Source organism: Choristoneura fumiferana, chromosome 17 (genome assembly GCF_025370935.1).
Source record: "Choristoneura fumiferana chromosome 17, NRCan_CFum_1, whole genome shotgun sequence".
NCBI lineage: Eukaryota > Metazoa > Arthropoda > Insecta > Lepidoptera > Tortricidae > Choristoneura > Choristoneura fumiferana.
In genome coordinates this window covers 19,511,725-19,527,347 of record NC_133488.1, presented here as the reverse complement: position 1 = coordinate 19,527,347, position 15,623 = coordinate 19,511,725, and the positions used below count along the sequence as shown (strand labels likewise).

Genomic DNA, 15,623 nt, shown 5'->3' with positions numbered 1-15,623 from the left:
CGAACTCACCTTGATAAGGTACTAAGTACGGATAGGTCCGAAACATGTCCGGCAAATCACGACCAGCGTAGGTATCTTGTTCTAATAATTATGAGTGCCTTTCAGGGCAGATTTAAAATGTAAGTACACAGTGCTGAGTCTGCTCGTACACATTTACATGCGAAACGCGAGTGCCGCACGTTAACTTGAGTGGGCACTTAGGCCGTACACTGAGGTACATATGTACTTGACAGCGTGGCAGCACCGACCTCGCAATGTAATGTGGAATCTTGAGGCTTTGTTTTGTGGGACACTTCACAATTGTAAAATTAAAAACTTCATTTTAGAATCATAATATTTTATACAATTTTTATTGACGAAATATTACACGAGATAACTTCTTTTTATAAATAATAAAGGAAAGAAACAATACAACACAGTATTCTAGGCATGCGCAACATTTATAATGACAAAGCTCCCAGGCTTTGCTCACAGACACACTTACTCGTACAGCGCTACACTCTGAGATAATGTTAAATTAGACTATTTACAATACTCATACAACTATACCCTTAGTTTGCCAACCTCAAAATATAGTTCCATTTGATATTTTTTCTAGTACGACTATATCTTGTACAACTGCTTTACATTAGAAAGAACGAAATTGACAATTATGGCTAGTGTTTTTGTTATCCACAATGTTTTCTTCCTATACCCATGCAACATAACACTAATACATAGTAATTAACAAAAAATAATGGTACCCTTCCAAGTCAATGGATCATCTATATAACAACCACTCTGCACCATTCATGTAATGAATTTAATATAAATTCATTAAACAATGCAAACCCTCTTTTAACATCTGCAACTTCAACTGAGACTCACTTAAAATGAACTAATCAGAAGAAAACATTGTGGCCTGCAATAAGTCAGAATAGGCAGTCAGCCAACTAAGTGAGGCACCAAATGGAATAGACTTGGAGCCAAAAATGTAACCGACATTGCGCTATAGATGTAGTAAAAAAAAAGTTTTAACACAGGTTGAGTAAAAATCTATCCTAAGTCAATGTCATAAAGGCTGACATGGAAAAACTTTTCTCACTTTAACTATGACTCAAATATTTTGTGAATAAAACTAAAAAAACAAAAATTATTCATAAACTAACAAACAACACTTGCTTGGTCATGATGGCGCAAAACAATCAACGGACTTAAAGAAAGTTCAAAGGTTTCAGAGTCTTTTTTCCACGCCGATACACACTATAGGCATACATAGACAAAGCTTTAAAAGTATACTTCAATGCCTCACTTAGTTTGCCGAAATCATAAATAAATCTGTAGACGTAGATCGTCATCTGAACCGTGTCTCCAGTAACAGTCACTCGTGGCGTCCTCACCTCATGACAGCCAGGGCGGATAGGGCGGGCAGGGCGGGCAGGGCGGCGAGGGCGGCGAGGCAGCGGGCGCGCTACCTGAGCCGCGAGCGCGCGCCGGCGCCGGCCGAGCGCAGCCGCCGCGCCGCCGCGGGGTCCACGCGCGCCACCCGCACCACGGGCTGCAACCAGCTGCCCAGATTGTTCAGAGCCCGCTTCTTCTTTTTCACCCTCTCCTCTTTCTCATCACTCTCCGAAACCGAGGACGACCCTTTCACTTTTTCGGCTTTCGCTTTTTCAGCTTTCTTGTCTTCTAGTAACACTTTGACGTTGAGCCTGAGCGGCTTGTCGTCTGAGTTGGACCTGTCGTCGGCGTCGGGCCGGTCGACGTCCATGGGCTCCTCCCGCGACTCGTCGTCGTGGTCGAGTTTGCCGCCTAGGGCGGGCTTGTCATCGTCGGCGGAGAGGTCGTCGGAGTCGCGCGTGTCGGCGGAGGCGACGGACGAGCGGTCGAGGCTGCTCTCGGTCTTGTGGTCGGAGCTGTCGGCGCGCGCGCCCTTCTTGTGCTTCCTCTTGTTGGGCCAGCCGGTGCGGTTCTTCTTCTTGAACCGTCCGCGGCGCGTCGCGCGGCGCTGAGCGGCCGCGTCCCGGATGTGGTGCCGGATGATGTCGCAGCGGTCGCAGTCCGACACGAGGGCGCGCACGGCCGGCGCGGCGGTGGACGTCGGCAGCGCGGCGCCGTGCAAGGGGTCCGGTTCGAGCGCGTCGAAGTCCGCGTCCTCGTACACCTCGCTGAGGAACTGTCGCAGGCGCTCGTCGGTCTCGAGGGCGGGGCCGGGGCCGGGGGCGGGGGCGGGGCCGGAGGCAGCGGAGGGCGCGGCGGGCTCGCTGGCGGTGTCGTCGGAGGCGGTGGACTTGGCGTCGTCGTGCGGGCGGCGCGAGCCGAGGATGGCGCGCGTGGAGGCGTGCTCGCGCGGCGAGTGTCGCGGGCGCGGCGCGGCGGCGAGGCGCGCGTGTAGCTTGCGCGTGCGCAGGCCGCGCGTGGCGGGCCGCGCGCGCGTCGCGTCGGCTCCCGCCCCGCCCCCGCCGCCGCCGCCGCAGACCCCGCCGGCCGGCCCTCCCGCCGGGGTAACGCGCTCAAAGGACAGCAGTTCGGCTTTAGAGGAGGGAGCGGACCCATCTCGTACGGTAACTTTGGCGACGTTGAATACAGAGCTGAAACAATGACAAAAAGTATACATTTTATTATTACACACAAAAAAAAATAAAATTATGTTCCATTTTGTTTGTTTATCTTCACTAGGCCTGCGTGGGAACTACGGCCCGAACCCTCTCATTCTGAGAGGAGGCCTGAACCCAGCAGTGTGATGTATATAGGCTGAGATAATGATGGTATATTTTGTAATGTATCCAAAGAAAACTCAAGTTTTAATTTAAATATGATTCCACTCACCGAAACACCGAGGAACGTTTTTGACCAGCACTCTGTCTTGGTCCTGCCGCTGGAAGGTCTCGTACCAGGGTTCGCTGCGCGGCACGCATTCGAATGCGAATTCCAACTGTTCTACCGCCGGCGTGTACTTCAACTTGCCGTCCTCCCATTTCATACATTGTTGCACCGGTTCTTCTCTTAGGGGGACACGACTTCGGGTTCGGGGGCGGAGGCACCGGCGTCTCCGGCTCGGGCTCGGGCTCGGGCTCGGGCGGCGGCGCGGGCTCCGGCGTGGGCGAGCGAGCGGGCGCGCGCCGCGTCCGCCGCACGGCCGGCGCGACTTTTCGTTTCCGGCGCCGCTTGTCATCGAGCCAGCTGTCCTCCTCCGAGGACTCCTCCTTGAGCGCGAGAGGGCGCGCGTGGCGGCGGCGCTCCAGCGCGGGCGCGGGCTGCGGCGGCGTCTTGCGGCGAGGCTCCTGGGGCTCCTCGTCGTCCGACTCCGAAGACGTGGAGCTGGTGGAGCTGGCTCGCTTCGGGAACATGAACTGTTCGGCTTCGTCGCTCAGCACGGAGAGCTCGGAGCGGCGCACTTTCCTAAACTTAACGACCAGCGGTTTCGTCCCGTTGCATGTCGGGGAGGAGTCCGCCCGTTTGGGCACGAAGCCCCCGCTGGACCGTAATTTGGTGCTGACGCCGACGACCTTGTAGTACTGGCGGTCTTCGGAGGCGTCGGTGGTTTTGCGGCAGCGCGTGTTGGGGCGGCGGTCGTCGTCGAGGGCGCCGTTGCGCGCGCGCGGGGAGGGCGACCCGTTGAGCGCGGCGTCGCCGTTGCACATGTTGCGCAACGAGCGGCGCTCGCCGTTGAGCGGGGCGGGCGCGGGAGCGGGAGCGGGAGCGGGAGCGGCAGCACGCCGGCGCCGATGAGCGTGTCCAGCGCGAGGAAGTTGTTGGTGTCCCTTACGAAGGCGGCGTGTCGCGGCGAGCGCGCGTGCGCCGCCAGCTCCGTGTACTCGGTGCCGCACGCCTCGCAGTAGCCGCCGCGCGGCTCCTTGTCCTCTTTCTCTTTTATCCGCGGACGGTTCTTTCTTGTCATTCTGAAAAAAGAGTAACTCGATCAAGCCATTGCGTTAGGCCATGGGTCGGCAATTAGTTTTAAGTAAAGTCCGAGCATGCTGTTTAATTTTTTTTTGTGATAGAGAAGTATTTATTACACTATACAAAATAAATAGCTAAGTAGGCAAATTAGTGGCATCGGTCTTGGGTTAGCTAACTAGTGTTTAGGACAGTTGGCGGTCCGAGGCTAGGCGGTTTATATGAAAGAAGAAAGAAAGAAAGAAAATACATTTATTCGGAAAAGTAACAAACTTGAACGATTACATAAATAAATAACACAGACAAGGAAAGCAGTTACGATTCACGAAACGGACCCACCTCAGCATAATGCCGGCTCAGGAGCTAGCGCTGGTCTTCCGGTGGGACCGTGAGGCCGTCATTGCAAGCTGCGCGCACGACCGGACCGTGTCTATTGTGAACGCAACCGTTTAAAGTCAGCGCTACCAACACAAGCATGTCATGTGCATGACATTGACAACTGACACGGCCAACCATACGCTCAGCAAGCAAGACGAAAAAACAAACAAACAATAACAATTTTCAATTACAACATACAATATGTAGCGATATTAATCGAATAGTGTGAAAAAAATGGTTAAAGTGGTATTTTTTATAAGGATTAGAACCTACAAATAGTTTCAAGCAACAGTTGCTTGGCTAATCAAGACACACAACTCCAGAAGATCAATGTCATTCTGAGTATATTGCAAATAGGCCATAGTTTTTACATCCCTTTTTATCTAAAAGACCATCATGTATTGTCATAATCAAGGATCATAAAATGCAAACAAAATAATGACAACCCTAGCAATTCGATAAATTTTGCTCGGATTTCCTGTGGAGTAGCAAATGTCAACTTACTCGCGATCTTGCGTGGTATTTTGATGATTGTTATTGACGGCGGCCCCTGGTTGTAAAATTTCCCTTTTCTCTTTCTTGTCCTTTGGCGGATTGGGTTCTAGCGATATCTCAGGCCACGTATCGAACTCTTTGTACAGAGGCCTGCACTGTCTGGAATAGAACAAAACCTTAAAGATGCGTTGCAACATTTTGATTAAAAAAAAAGAGGAATTGTTTGTATAATTTTGGTTCATACTTGTCCAAAAACTCTATCTTGATAAAATGTTTACTGAAGAGCCTGACATTCGATTTACGCGGAGCCGTGCAGAATGTGTCATACAGTTTATCCAATAGAGCTATAGCCTGAAAGATTAATAAATAAGCTGTAAATATATATAGGAACAAGAAATAAGAAAGCGGTTAGTATAAGTGAAAAATATTACGATAGTATAGCAAAAGAATTGGACACAAGTTAAAATTTTCTGATGTGGAAGACATTTCAGAGACTAAACCAGGGGTGGCCTGCTTGATTAGACCCAAGATCTTGTTTGATCTTGAATAATTACTGACGAAACCCTGCGCGATCTACTAACTACACACTTCTTGAAATCTTAAATGAAACAGCATAGTTCACTATTTATATTAATTTTTGCCTTGCCACGATCGAATGGACTAATAGTTACGACCGACCAGTTGGCCACCCTTGATCTAAACAATAATATTTTTCTAGTAAAATTTCCTGTGTCTGTGCTTTTTATCCTAATACAATGAAGTGCCCAAATTGCGCCTCAATACCAAGCAAAATTATTTTTAAAAGAATAAACTTCACTTATATTAAGAGCGTTTATTCCTGCAAAAACTGGTCATAAACATTAATTCGTTTTTAAGGAATATAAAAGTTTATCTCAAACAATTATTGTAGTAGACACATTAACTTATATATTAAGAAGTGTTCTATCCGAAAACATTTTTAATTTTCATTCAATTTTTATGAAATAATCGAGAAAAACTAACAAAAATGCAGATTGGTTTTTTGGAATCTTTTTGTATTTTTTATTTCGATTCCAAATTTTTACTTTTACGGTCATCCCGTAAAACCGAAATTGAAAATACAAACTGAAATATAGATGCACAGAAAAAACAGAAAAATAAGACCATCACTGGGAATCGAACCCAGGTCCTCGGTAATCCGTACCGCGTGCTATACCGCGCGTGGTTCGATTCCCAGTGATGGTCTTATTTTTCTATTTTTTCTGTGCATCTATATTTCAGTTTGTATTTTTAACAAAAATGCAACGTTGCCAGCTCAGCAGGAATAAACGCTCTTAAGATACAGTGTGTGAGAAGATGAAAAATATTTTTAAATATTTTAATCTTTTTATACAAGTTCTTTCACACTTTGTCATTTGTATGCCAAGTCTTTGCCATACACTCATATTTCTCACATACTTTGCAGCAGTTAGCGAAGATGGTTTTTTTTTTCAAGTAGCATGGCAAAAAAGCAAGGCAGTCACCGGATTGAAGTATTTTGATGACACTTTCGATTATTTTTTAGACATCCTGTACTTCTACTAGATAACCTGGAAACTGTAAGAGAATCTTCTACTATGTCAACTAAAATGTGCCCACGAAAATCACACTGAATAAACGCTCGAAAAATGGCCCTATACTGCAAAGTGTAAAATTCGAACTTCGTATTTTGCCGTCCCGCTGAAGCTTATTATTTATACGAGAGTAAAGGTCACAGCTCATTAGATCCACCCGGCACCCGATCAGCACCGCCTCGCCGCGAGCGGTTAGTATTCTTTGTATGGATTTGTATGGGCATGCTCGCCTCGCTTGCAAAGTGTCCGCGCCCGGACGGCGAGTAGACCACTCGGTGATCGGCGCGGCGCTCCCACCCTCATTTCATAATAGACTACTCGAAAATTCGTGGACCACGCGATGTCCACTAGTTAATCACGCGAGGTCCACTCGTTAACGCACCGTCCACCCGTGGAACACCTGTAGACAACGAGTGGACGCCGAAAGTCGAGGCGGTGCTGTTCGGGTGCCGGGTGGCTCTAATGAGCTGTGACCTTTAGAGGGACAGTAATTTTCAAATTTCGTATTAGCCCTCCTGAAATGAATGGAGCAATGCGCTGTCGGGCACTTGTTCAGCTCCACCGTACCTTTTCAACGGTGAGCAGCACGTAGTTGTGATGTTGGGGCGTGCGGCGGACCCGCTCGAGCATGGCATCTGCGCGCGCGCGGCCCGGCTCACGCCGCCATCGCGCGTCCCGCACGCGCGACTCGCGCACCACGTGCGTCACGCGCGACGTCAGGAACACCTCCTGTTGCTGCGGATACAATCACACCTTGTATTGTATATATAGGTAAAATATAATCATTTATTTCAGGTCAGAAGTATGTTTCAGTATGTCAAGCGGGCAGTTTGGTGGCTACCTAACATTGGTGAGATGTGGTTTCAATAAGAAAACTTTTTCTTGTGTAGTTCAAATGCTGTCAAGTGTCCTGTGATATCTATCTTCTATGTAAATAAAAATGAATCACCAAAATGTATGTGTACGCTCATAACTTGCGAACGACTGCATCGAATTGGATAATTATTTTTCTGGTGTTCCATATTGTCAGGACAAGGTTTGTGCAAACAAAAAAAAAAAAGATTAGAACGGGAGCGAAGTCGCGGGCAACAGCTAGTTATTATTATTTGGTAAACCATATAGTACAAAAATAAAATATATATTTTTTTTCATCATTTTAATCAAACAATAATTCATTGTGTAGGTATGTGGGATGCTAAAGAAATACTCTTAAAGAAAGGAAGCGGATACTTTTAGGTCATTGGTTCCGTGCTTAGGGTTATTACTTGCTATGTTCATGTTAAAAAGATGTCAATAAAATTGCAAGTACAAGTAAACAAAACAGAAAATCAGTTTACATTCTTAGGCTGCGGCCACATGAAATCGCTCGACGCTCGTTTCCAGTGTCAAATCTGGTCACGTGACATATAGCGATAAAGCTGAAAATGTTGAGCTTTACCGCTGAAAAAAAAAACCTCTTCAATTTCAACAAAATCACTTTTATTTATTTTTTCATTCACTCCAATTTCTTTTATTTCTACCACTGCCACAACGGCTACTAAATGAGATTAAGAAATCAGCTTCCAAGGCCAAGAACATTCCTGCAAGAAGCCATCTTGTCGCTGCTGCTCGACGCGGCGACTTAACGCTACTTTTTTGAGTCGCGGGAAATTAAAAATCACCTTCAAAATGAGATTTATCGCTGCAATCGAGCAACGTGTGAGTGCATGTGGCCGCACCTTACCAAATATCCCCCCCTCCCAGTAATAAATGACACAAATCATATTAAATAATTTGATAGCCTTCTGTTAAAATAGTCTTTGCCAATTCAAGCTGACTGACATGACAGCAACCCTATTTTGTATCATGTTACATTGAGTTACTATTAATTTAATATATCGTCACTACTTTAAAAAAGCTTGTACAGTGGAACTGAGCTACGGACTACCACCGCACGACTATGAACATTATTTCAAAGGTCAATTTTGTTGACGTATTGATTTGAGATACAAGATTTTTTCAAAGTAGTGACGATATTGACTTGGTTCAGCCGTTCTTTCCTTCACACTTTTTCTCTTCTTCGATAAGAGTTAAAAAGTGTTGCTCTACATATTGACCCGTCATGAATCTAAATAAATGCAAAGTTAAAAATAGTTGGAAGCATAATAATTGTAAACCATTTTCACTATAAGTTAATTTGAAAAAGAACAAGTACTTCAATTTGCTGCTGAGGCTACAAATTAATCACATTTGAAATGCTTCAAATTATGACATAATTTTAAATCATGATATACATGTTGTAAAACATTTGTCTGCCGTTTGTTCATCCAAAATATTATTTCTGGGAAATAAGGTAACAATTAAAAAGTACTATTTTATATTATTAGCTGTCAAAACTGTCACAGTGAAAACATCTATGTCGCGCGCTTCTCCGCATTTTAATACGAAATATCGTGTAAAGTGATTAGTTGAAAGAATAACGTGTTAATCGCTACAAAAGTTCGGCACGGGTCACAATTAAATAATAAAATCGACGCAAAGTGCTATAAAGTAGACTAAATCATCAAAAATCGATAGCAATAATTTTGGTGTTGTGGGTAGTCTAGACCGGGGTTAACAGCTCAAGTTTGTTCGTTCGTCAGTTGTCAAATTAAAAAAAAAAAGAATACCAGAGGTTGCCAGCAGAAATAAAAAACTACTATTGGTAGAAAAAATAAAATAAGAAACAACTACGTCTCTGATAAATAATAATGGAAGAACAAATGAAATTGCTATGGTCTAATATAAAGGAAGAGATGGAAAAACAAAACAACAAACAAATGCAAATCTTAACCGAAACTATTACTAAACTTTAGATGGGATTCTGCTGTCAGCGTTTATGGTGGTAGCAAGCGTTGTGTTTCGGTTTTAGTATTTCGGAGTTTTTTCGTGCTAGAACCGCTGTTGTTATCCTGTAGTTATTTAGATTTGTTTGTGAGTGTCCTAGTGTAAGTGTTTCTGGTAGTTTTAACATGGACCTGGATCCTTTGGATCCAGATCCCGGTGGTGGGCCTGACTGTTCCCGTATCCCTCCAAACCAGGCAGCTCATGCGCCTCAAACTCCTCTGCTCGGTAAAAGACCTTTAGTCGATCCCGATGTCCCTCCTGCCAAAAAATCCGATTCTCCTGCAGTTTCCTACGAAACGACATTCACACATCCGGATTTCGAAAAGCTGAAGTCATCATATTCAACAGAAGACTCTGGCCCCTTTATTATTAACGTCCAGAGAACAGAGAGTGACCCAGCCTCAGGTACTGCTTTAAGGGCTATAAATTTCGGGCATTTCTTATATAGAAACAATATCTACGGCGTTGTTAGGGACGGAGTGAAAAGAATCGGGCGCAACCGTTTTTCAGTCGAGTTTGATTCGGCGGAACATGCAAACAATTTCCTATTACATCCTGCCCTTACCTCAGCAGAGTATACTGCAGTTGTTCCCACATTCCACGTGACCCGTATGGGCATTATTAGGGATATCTCTCCTGAGTGGTCGATGCAGGAGGTGGTGGAAAATGTGACTGTCCCCCAGGGCTTCGGACGCGTGATTAAGGCCCGCAGATTAAGTAGGAAATCCATTGGTGAGAATAATTCTCCCACGTGGACTCCTACTCGATCAGTGGTACTTACATTCAGTGGCCGTAGTCTGCCTCCAAAGGTCTTCTGCTTCTACAACAGTTTGCCTGTGGAGTGTTACCTCCTACCAACGATCCAATGCAACAACTGTTGCCGTTTTGGCCATGTCAAAGCTCAGTGCAGATCCAAATCTAGGTGCTATAAATGCTCTCTTGACCATATTGGTGAAAATTGTAATTCTCCTACACTTAAATGCCTATTTTGCTTTGGTAACCACTGTGCTAATGACATTTCTTGCCCAGAACAACAAAGGCAGCGCAATATTAAAATGGTGATGTCCCAGGAAAACCTTTCCTACATTGAATCCTCTGCTCGCTTCCCTCAGGTAAGAAAGACCTTCTCTGAGACTTTGAATTCTCCCTCCCCTGGTTCATTTAATAATACTCCCCCTTTCCCTCAATCACAATCTCATTCTCAAGCTCCATCCTCATCCCAATCATACCGGAAAACTATTTTAGTTCATAGAAAAACTCATACTCCTCCGTGTAACCCAGGTTATGACAGAATTGCCCATAATAATATTGTCCGTGATCCCATTTCCTCCCAACCTAATGGTTGTGCACTAAATCAAGAGCCTAACTCCCCTAATGATAATCTCATTGAGCTTCTGCTCAACACACTAATTAACATTTTGTCACGCTTTTCTGACTCCGGTTTACCGAACAACATGCATCATAAATTGAACCAACTGTTATCTCTTGTTTCCTCACAAAATGGCCCAAGCTCTCCTCCAGTGGAACTGTCGTAGTATCTACAATAAAAAAAATGAACTGATCTATCTGATTAATAAACATAAACCCTTCCTCCTAGCCATTCAGGAGACCTGGCTGAAACCTAACTCTATTTTTAGAGTGCATGGTTTTGCCTGTCTCCGGGATGATAGGAGGGATGGCTATGGTGGTGCAGCTATATTAGTTGCCCGCTCTATTATTTTTAGTCATATTCCCATCCCCCCTCATAGCGACTTTATTAGTGCAGTTGCTGTAAGGGTTAATAATACTTCCTTTCTGTCTCTCTATATCCCTGATCCCCATCCAGGTATGATTGCTGAGCTCTCCTCCATCTTGTCTTCCATCCCTCCCCCCATCATCATACTAGGAGACTTTAATGTACATCATACCTCTTGGGGCTCCCATACTAGTGACTCAATTTCTTCTGCTTTTCTTGACCTTTTTGATCACTTTAATCTATGTGTCCTGAATGATGGTTCCCCAACAAGGCGTGTGCTTCCTTCCCAAAACCCAAAAAGTGCTGTTGACCTTACTTTATGTTCTCCCTCAATTTCTTCTAGACTCTTTTGGCAAGTGATCCCCTCCACATTGGGGAGTGACCATTTCCCCATCAAGGTATCATTTCCTGACCCGATTCCCACCTTTTATTTCCCTCCTCGTCTCAAATATCAAACCAAAAAAGCAGACTGGCCCAATTTTAGATCTGCCTTAGACGAGGAAATATCTCTTATTCCTTCCCCTGACCCCAATAATGTATCCTCAGTGTATGAAAGATTTAAAAAAGCTCTTCTGTCTGCGGCTGACAAATCAATTCCTTTAAAAAAAAATCCTTCAAAAAAGATCCCTTTTCCTCCATGGTGGGACGCTGAATGCCTTGCGGCTGTTAAAAAGCGCAGAGAAGCTGAAGCTCTCCTTTCTACCAACTTGTCGAGGGAGAACTATTTGCATTACCAGAAAGTAGCAGAGGAAACCTCCAAATTCCTCCAAAATAAAAAAAGGCTAGGTTGGCAAAAATTCTGTGAATGTCTCTCTCCTAATTCCCCCTCCTCTTTAGTCTGGGAAGGTATCAGGCGCTTTCGTGGCGCTTTTACCCCGAAATCAAATCTATCAAATGATCCTTCAGAGTGGATTGAAACATTCGCTCTAAAGTTAGCACCCCCTCTGTCCCATCCATTGAGGAAATATCTCCAGTCTGGTCTCTTCCCTCTTCTTCTACCCTTAGTTCTTTCGACGCCCCTTTTACTATGGAGGAATTCCTTACAGCCACCGATCAGCTTAAGGATTCATCCCCTGGCGTGGACGGGATCCCTTACTCCTTTGTAGTTAACTCCAGTTCAAATTCTAAACAATTCTTCCTTGGGATTATAAACAATATCTTTCTCTCTGGTTCCCCTCCTGAGGAATGGAAATTGCAAATAGTTGTCCCCATCTTAAAGGCAGGAAAATTATGTAATGACCCTTCAGGTCATCGCCCCATTGCTTTATCGTCTGCTTTAGCAAAAATTTTAGAGCATCTTATTAAAAACCGTCTAGAATGGCTGGCAGAAAGTAAGGGCCTTCTGGCCAAAAGTCAGTTTGGATTCCGTAAAGGACTCGGTACGATGGATAGTCTCTCCATTTTCACAACCGACATTCGCCTTGCGTTCTCCAAAGGTGAGTCTGTAGTGGGGGTCTTTTTAGATATCTCCTCTGCATACGATAACGTACTTCTCCCTCTTCTCAGGCAAAAGTTGCACCATCTGAGTTTTCCGGAGAGGTTAGTTGACTTCACAATCAACTTTCTTTTGGCCAGATCAGTCCTTATCTCATCTTATAATGTCTCCCTCCCCCCCAGAGTGGTCTATAAGGGCCTCCCTCAGGGCTCTGTCCTTAGTCCTCTTTTGTATAGCCTATATACCTATGATTTGGAATTGTCAGTAAATTCATTTTGTAACATCCTTCAGTATGCTGATGACATTTGTTTATATTCCGTAGTTCCCAATATTTCCGATGCTGTCCCTCCCTTTCTTCGGCACTTCACTATTTGAATGTGTGGTTAATAGAGCATGGCCTGTCTCTTTCTGTCCCAAAATGCGCAGTAGTCCCATTCACCCGTAAAAGGTCCATTCCAGATATCCCTATTGGTTGTGATGGTACCCGTATACCTGCTCAGGATAAGGTCAAATTTCTTGGCGTTTGGCTTGATACCAAAATGTCAGGTGTACATCACATCAATCACACTGCGAAGAAATGCGAGAGGAACTTGAACATCATTCGTTCTTTGTCTGGCGTATGGTGGGGATCACACCCATACACTCAAAAACTTGTATATAATGCCCTCATCCGCAGTCACTTTGATTATGGGTCCTTTCTCTTAGAGCCTTGTAATAAATTTTGTTTAAGTTCCCTGGATAAAATCCAATATAAAAGTCTTCGTTTAGTGATTGGAGCGATGAAATCATCTCCCACAAATGCTCTCCAAATTGAGTGTGTCGACCCTCCCCTCTTTATTCGAAGACAATTCCTCTCTGATAAATATGTCATCAAAATTATGCAATCTTCTTCCCACCCTCTAATCCCTAAACTTCGGTCTCTCAGAATTAATCTCTGCCTCTCCTTACTGGGTTCACAAGACCCCCCCTGTCTGGTCAATAGTTTCGTAAAATAACTCGTCTTCCGTGCCCTATATTTCAGTGTAGGTTAATAACCCTCTTTTTGAAACCCCATATGATGCTATCATGTTCCGCCCTAATATCTCACTTGACCTTGGTATTAATAGAGAATCCCCCTCCCCTAACCTAGACTTAAGTCGTGTCATTGCTAGAGACTGGCCTGACTGGACCTCTATCTACACGGATGCTTCACAGCTTCCAAGCCAGGGTTGTGTAGGATCTGCTGTCTGGATACCCAGATTCAAGATTATTTTGAGCTATAAATTGCCGATATACTCATCTGTATTTACTGGCGAGGCGGTGGCAATTTTCGAGGCCCTGAAATATATAGACTCGCACAATCTTAATAATTGCGTAGTTTTTTCAGACTCCAAAAGCGCCTTACAAGCCATAATGTCTAATCAATTGCGTAGTAAATCTAAATTCCCGGTCATTCTTCAAATTAAGCAAATTCTTAATGGACTCTCTGGTAAGAATGTGAGAGTTTCGTTGGCCTGGATCCCAAGTCATATTGGAATCCGGGCAACGAGACCGTCGATCAGCTTGCTAAAGATGCGACCCGTTCAGGCTGCCTAGACCAGTTCAGGTGCTATTCCCATGATTTGACCTCTCTAGCTAAGGATCGACTGGATTCAGATTGGCTCGCTCACTGGACAAGATCTAGTCAGATGAAAGGACTTCACTACTCTGATGTCCAAGATAATGTTCCCGCCAAACCCTGGTTCTTTAAATTCCGTGCCGCTAATAAAGCAACCACGTCAACAATATGTAGACTGAGACTGGGCCACTCATGTACTCCTGTTTTTCTTCACAAGATCCGTGTGAAAGACAACTCTTTGTGTGAATGTGGTTTAGATGAAGGCTGTCTTGATCATTTATTTTTCGAATGTTCGAAGCTGTCATCCTCTTTGTATGACCTCCTCCCCCCTTATATTCCTCGCCCTGTTAACTTTAAATCCCTCCTTCGTTATGTATATTCTCCTTTTATTGTCATTCTGTGCGATTTTATATCCTCTAATAACATAAGACTATAGTTCTAACCAATAATAACATGTTTTGTCTTTGTCGTAGTGTGTCGTGACTCCTGCAACAGCGTTCGGCAGAAAAGGACTTATTTTTATTTTTATTCCAAAATTATTTTCTTGCTCCTGTCAAACTGTTGGCGTTCTGCAGAATAAACCGCAACCCTGTCATCGTAACTGACACTGGCCCAAGCCTTAAGGCCGCCATCAAGGGGAATATAATAATAATAATATAAACTTTAGATGAACACTTGGTACCCTTCGGCTAGAAAATGAAGCTTTAAAAAGAGGTTGAGACATTGCGTTCTAAAATAAATTATCTAGAATTAAAAGGAAGAAAAAACAATATAATCTTACATGGGGTGGAAGAAAGGGAGACTAACAACTCAGAACTGACAAATATGGTGCTTGGACTGCTCAATAGGACCAATAAAAAAGCGCAGAATGAAACCCATGAATGGGACAAATGGGAAATTAGCAAATTATATAGAGTTGGAAAAAAGACTGTCAATAAAATAAGACCTATTAAGATTACTTTGACTCTTACATGGCGCAGAAACGAAATTCTCAAAAACAAGAAGAACTTCCCAAAAGAACATACATTACGGAGGATTTGCCCAAGGAAGAGGTTGAAATAAGAAAGTCACTGATTCCAGCACTAAAAGATGCTAGAGCTTCTGGAAAGTACGCAATCATAAGGAATGGTAGACTCATTATAAAGGACAAGTTGGAGAAGGAAAAAGGAAAAGAATTCCGTCTTCACCACCATCTACGCCCCCTAGCAACTTCAGCACAGCTCACAAAATGGACAGTGCAGCCAAACCTGCTAAACTGCCTAGAAGCAACCCATTTGAATCCATGAGGAACAGAGCACACTCACAAACAGAAGATATGTCATCAAAAAACTAAATGAAGTCGGTTAAAAATGGCAGAAAACAAAGAACAAAACCTAATACAAAAACAACAACTAAAAATAATAAAACAACTAATTACACAATCCCCAATCCGGCTGGTCCCGTGGGGAGAACGACCACAACCCTCCATCTAACAATAAAGAAGAAATGAAGAATTGAAAAATGGACATCAACTAAAAATATGCACATACAATGTAAGATCATTATCAACAAGAGAAAGAATACTGTAGCTAAACAATGCAATAGAAAACATAGACTGGGATATTATAGGACTCGCAGAAGTCAGAAAATGGGTCACAATATCGAGGA

At 44.1% G+C, this 15,623-nt stretch overlaps 1 pseudogene; it reads right to left on the bottom strand.

Annotated features, from left to right (window-relative positions):
- Nucleotides 1–327: 327 nt before the first annotated feature.
- Nucleotides 328–8,191, bottom strand: LOC141437235 (uncharacterized; annotated as a pseudogene).
- Nucleotides 8,192–15,623: the final 7,432 nt, after the last annotated feature.